Source organism: Mastigoproctus giganteus, chromosome 4, assembly GCF_048544385.1.
Source record: "Mastigoproctus giganteus isolate SK-2022 chromosome 4, ASM4854438v1, whole genome shotgun sequence".
Classification (NCBI taxonomy): Eukaryota; Metazoa; Arthropoda; class Arachnida; order Uropygi; family Thelyphonidae; genus Mastigoproctus; species Mastigoproctus giganteus.
Window position 1 is genome coordinate 32531485 of NC_143578.1, and position 6180 is coordinate 32537664.

Genomic DNA, 6180 nt, shown 5'->3' on the forward strand with positions numbered 1-6180 from the left:
GTAGACCCAAGAAAGTCGGTTTCGGTAGTGGGAAACAAAACTGTAAATATCTGACGAAATTCAGCACAATATATTTATCCTACATAACGGGAAAATATTATATGTTGTCCAGAAGAGACTCTGACTTGTTGATAACTGTAATTCGAAAGTTTATTCGCAATTCTGGAAACTAAGGAACGATATGCTCTGAGGACGTCTACGTGCATACATTACGAAACGTTAAAATCTAAATTTACGTAGTAAAGCTAATAGCATTATATTAATTAATTGATATACACTACACTATTATATCACGTGGTAGATTGAGTAATTTATTATTGAGATGATACAATTTAAAGGAATTGATACACCTCAATGCAAAACACTGAAACAATTTATGGCAACGTTTCCGAGATTCGCTATTTCCCGTTTTCAGGCCTGCTAACATGATATTGGAGTGGAGTCTTTTGGTCCGGTTAGGGAGGACTGGGCGCCAAGCACACTCCATTACATTTCAGGTTAGATTTTCAGTTCTTAAATTGCCCTCGTGATTAGCACAGTTGGTACGATCGCCTTACTCTCCATACCGGGTGGAAAAGACCCGAGTTCGAATTTCTATGGGTCTGTTTTACAACGTGGCTGAGTTAATCGGTCTCAGGCAAGGCCGATTAACAGTATGGCCTTAGTCGCTAATGCTCCTAAAACCCAATAACAACAACTTTGTAATCAACAGAGCGTGAAAAGCAACATGTTAACAGGCTCTGTGATTCAAAAATTAAATAATCTCAGAATGCGCTCAAAAAAGTGTTTTCGTTAATGCATTTACTTATTTCTTCCTGGGTTTTGACAATAATTGAAATATGGCGTCAGCGCAGAAACGTTATTATTTTATGTATCTGCTGCGTTAATATAATAAGCAAATAGCAATAATTCATGATTTACGTATTTAGTACACTGATAACAAAAAACGAGCAAAAAAAACACTTTTATGCGCGAACAGAGAACATTTCATTTGTGTGCATCCGCCATATTGCTTATTTATTCTTCCAATAAACGTAATATCTGGTGCTCAGCTATAATATACTGTATATTATAGCTGATGTGTGAAAAAAAGAAATAATTGCCGGAATAAGAAATAATTAGTCTTTTAATGTAACTGGGAAAGGCTCAACAAATCTTCCTCAAAGAGTAAACATAAAATTTCATGACAATCTATCCACTGGAAGTAGAGTTACACGCGGACCTGTGAACATGGAGAAGACAAAAGGTGCTTAAAGTATATATTAGCATTATCATTAGTAGAGGCATATGATGCAAGAAAGCAAGCTTATGCAGCATCAGCCAAAATAAAAAAATAAAAAAACAGCTCCCATTTCACCCCTCCATTCTTTCCAAATACCTATCCAGCTCAGCCTTAAATTCATTTAGGCTAACTTCCACAACAAGGGATGGACGTCTGTTCCACCAATCAACTACCCGCTGGCTAAAGGCAAACTTACGCACATCTGTTTTTCCTCAATTTGAATTTATGCCCTCTCAGGTGATTATTCTGAGCAAGAGGAAGAATCCCATCAGCAATGAGCATGCTCAAACCATTCATGGCTTTATACACCTCAATCAGATCACCTCGCAGGTGCCTAGTCTCCAGACACTGTAATTTGCAAAACTGATGCCTTTCTTCATAAGAGCAACCCTTTGTTAAATTCACTAATCTTGTTGCCATTCTCTGTACTCGTTCCAGCAGCTTTATATCCATCTTAAAATTAGGCTTCCAGGCCTGTAAACAGTACTCAAGATGTGGCCAGACCATTGCCTTATAAAAGGGTATAATCACCTCCTTATCCCTTCTAGAAAAATTCCTGTATATCATTGACAAGACACAATGAGCTAACCTTGCAGACCGGCTGCACTGCTCAGAAAACTTCACAATTACCCCCAGGTCCTTTTTCGTTCTCTACCACTGTCAGTGTAGTACCACACCGTTGATACGTTACTCTGGGGTTACTGCTTCCCATATGTAGTACTTTACATTTGTCAATGTTAAACTTCATTTGCCACTTCTCAGCCCATCTGCTCAACTTTTCTAGATCCTGTTGCAGCAGTGTACTGTCATTAACAACCCTGCCAACGTTCGTATCGTCTGCAAACTTGGACATTAAGCTTGATATACCATCATCAATATCATTTAAAAATACAGAAAACAAGAATGGACCCAACACTGGACCCTGAGGGACTCCACTAATAACATTAGTCCACTAAAGGCAGTGTCCATTGATTACCACTCTCTGTCTTCTCCAACTCAACCATCCCTTTATCCATAGCAGCAATTTGCCTCCAATGCCACACTGCTTCAATTTGTTCAGCAGTCTTCCATGTGCAAATTGATCCCAATTGATCAAATTTGTTCAGCAAGTCTTCCATGTGCAACAGTATCAAAACCTTTCTAAGATCCAAATATATAATATCAAAGTTATTCTCTGCATCCAGTTGCTTTGTGACCACATCATAGTATCCAACCAAACTGGTCAGTCAAGACTTTCCCTTAACAAAACCATGCTGTGTCAGAGCTATAACTGAAGTCTTGTCTAGATGAACCTGTAGCGCCTTTTTAACCAGTGCCTCCATTAATTTTCCGGGAACAGAAGTTAAACTAACAGTCTGTAATTTCTTGTGTCAGCCTTTGATCCTCCTTTGTGAATTGGGGTCACATTTGCACATTTCCAGTCTATGGGTACCTCCCCTGAGTCCAAGGAAGCTCTCATAATTATGGCTAAGGGTTTGCTTACTTCCTTTGCTGCCTCCTTTAATATAACTGGATAGATCCCATCCACCCCGGGTGCCTTTTTTATATTTATCCTTAACAATTTCCCCTCCACTCTGTTATTACAAAATCATATAGCTCACTGCCAGAGTTTAACTCACCTCTGGCATTCCCGTCCCTAAATAACTCCTCATGTGTGAATGTAGATGCAAAATACTTGTTTAGATTGTTAGCCACCTGAGCGGGATCGTCAACAGTTCAACCATATATATCCAGTGGACCAATCTTATTCATCCCTTTCCTCCTAGAGTTTACATAAGTAAAGAGCTCTTTGTTGTTTTTCTTTGCATCCTTTGCCAAGGATTTCTCATAATCTGCCTTTGCCTGCCTAATCTCCTTTGTGACTTGGTTACAGACCAGCTTATATCTATCATAGGTTTCCATGTCACCCATTAATTTATATGTATCCCATGCATTTTTCTGCTCTGCCATATGTCTCATTAGTTCATCTGACATCCATTTAGGCCTAAACCTTGAACAATATTTCTTAGTTGGTATGAAAAGCCTAGTAGCTTCCAAGATAATTCTTCAAATAGGCCTCTGGGGTTGGGTATACTCATACTGTGATTTTTTTTTTTTTTTAGTGTTTTCCACCAACCATGGAATAAAACGAAAGAAGAAACCAAAATTTTTTAAAATATTTAATATTTACAATAAATTATTTACAAACAATATTACTAATAGTAATTTTAAAATAAAATAAAACAACTGTGATATACAAGATAATAATAAAATGCCGAATTTAAAATGCAATAAAATATACTGGTTAAAATCGCTAAAATACTAACTGAAGCTTTCAAAGGCTTCTGCCTTCTTTCTCAACAGTGTAATTTCTGTTCTGCGGTGCATCATTAAATACCAGCAGGTTCACGGTGCATCTCACGTGGACGTGTACTGTTCCCGTCAGAACCGGAAGTGGCTCGGGAGCGTTTCAGGCAAAAACGTTCATCCCCTCCAAGGATTACCGCCTCAAAGAGGGGATGAATGCGTGTGCCCCTATCTCTATTTATATTTTTCTCGGTAGAACTAATTCGCAAGCTCTCGAGCCACTTGCGGTCCCAAAATCTATGCGCCCGATCAGTGATGACCGCTTCATCTGGGGAGATTTGATATTGCTTCTCCCAGAAATGTTCAGCTACGGCGGATTTGCCATAGTCTGCATTTCTTATCGCATTTGTGTGCTCCCCCAGACGATCTTTGAGACGCCGTTTTGTTTCTCCCACATAACACTCCCCACATTCCGGGCATTTAATACTGTATACGACCCCACTTATATTTTCATTTAAGACAGGGTCCTTCACCTGTGACACGATTGTGTGCAGCTTCCTGCCTGGGAGCTGCACACAACGTGTCTGGTAATTCCTTAATACGCGAGCTAAACGCTCGGATAAACCCGGATAGTAGGGAATGTATGCGGTGGCTATTGGCGTGAAGGACTCACTTCTACGCTGCCCTCCACTAATGTATTTCTCTATGATCCTCCGGGGGTAGCCACACTTCAAAAGATCCGCCGTAACACGTTCATACTCCAAGTTTCTATCCTCTGAGGTACTACAATGGGATTTTGCCCTATCCACTAATGCTCTTACTACACTGTTCCTGTGATAATTAGTCTGCGCTGAGTTGTAGTGTGAATATTGGCCCCTGCACATAGATTTTCTAAATACTTTTGTTTTCAAATGCTGGCCTTCTCTACAAATCAGCACATCCAGGAACGGCAAAACCCCTCCTTCCTCTACCTCAGAGGTGAATTGTATGAACGGGGAGAAGCTATTAAGAAAATTCAACGTATCATCCTCACTCCCTTCCCGAATAACTGAAAACGTATCATCAACATACCTTTTCCACGGACGCATAGGGAGAACTGTAGTGTTAAATAGTCTGGACTCGAACTCCTCCATCGCTAAATTAGCTATGATGGCACTGATGGGGGAGCCCATAGCTGCACCGTTAACCTGCTTGTACATGGTGTTATTAAACACCATGGTAGTACTCGAAAGACATAACTCTATTCCTTTACATATGTCCTCTAAGTTTAGTTGCGTCCTATTATTCAAGGTGGTGTCTCTTTCTAAAGCCATGTACGCACAATGTATCCCATGGTCAATTGGGATGCAGGTAAACAACGATGTTACATCAAAGGATATCATAACCTCGTTTTCTTCTATACGTTGTCTTCTTATGAATTGTACAAATTCTTTACTGTCTCTGATACTATGTTCAGAGAGTCCAACTAATGGTGACAGTAGTTTGGCTAGGAAACCAGATAATGCATACGTGGGGCTGCCAATAAACGAGACTATCGGTCTGAGTGGCACACCCACTTTATGTATTTTTGGCAAACCGTAAAATCTCGGTATCTGGCTTCCTGTGGCATGTAATGCCCAATACCGTTCCTTTGAAATCTTATTGGATTTCATCCAACATTGCACCATCTTATTAACTTGTCGTTCCAGATTCGACAGGGGATTCTTATGAATAATCATATAGGTTGTGCGATCATTTAACAAATCTAATGCTTTGCTTACATATGCTTCTTTATCCAAAACCACCGTTGCTCTACCTTTATCAGCTGGTAGGACCACAACATTATCGTCCTGCTTAAGACTTTCTAGTGCTAATCTTTGCTTTATATTAAGATTCGAGGGTATTTAATGATGCTGCTGGTATTTAATGATGCACCGCAGAACAGAAATTACACTGTTGAGAAAGAAGGCAGAAGCCTTTGAAAGCTTCAGTTAGTATTTTAGCGATTTTAACCAGTATATTTTATTGCATTTTAAATTCGGCATTTTATTATTATCTTGTATATCACAGTTGTTTTATTTTATTTTAAAATTACTATTAGTAATATTGTTTGTAAATAATTTATTGTAAATATTAAATATTTTAAAAAATTTTGGTTTCTTCTTTCGTTTTATTCCATGGTTGGTGGAAAACACTAAAAAATCACAGTATGAGTATACCCAACCCCAGAGGCCTATTTGAAGAACTGTTTAGATGCTATGGCCATACAGTTGTGCGGTGCGTTAGAGAATACCAGAAACATAGTGCTAGAGAAGCTAAACATGAACAACATCTGAGGTTTGCCCACCGATGTAAGACGTATAACCTCACACCTCGTGGCTTTCAAGTTAAACCTCCTTTTGAAGACGAGCGGTTGTTTAATGTTTCGAAGTGGTACCAAAGAAAGATCCTAAGCATTTGGATTGATAAGTTACATAAGAACTTGTACCACATTAGGAGAGATAAGAACAGGTGCTTAAACAAGATAAGTGAGAGATTAACCTCTGTACATTTGACATTAGTGATTAGTGTGGTATCGAACAAAGCAAAACGGATTTCTGACAGTTACAGACAAAGACAAATGAATAAGTTCG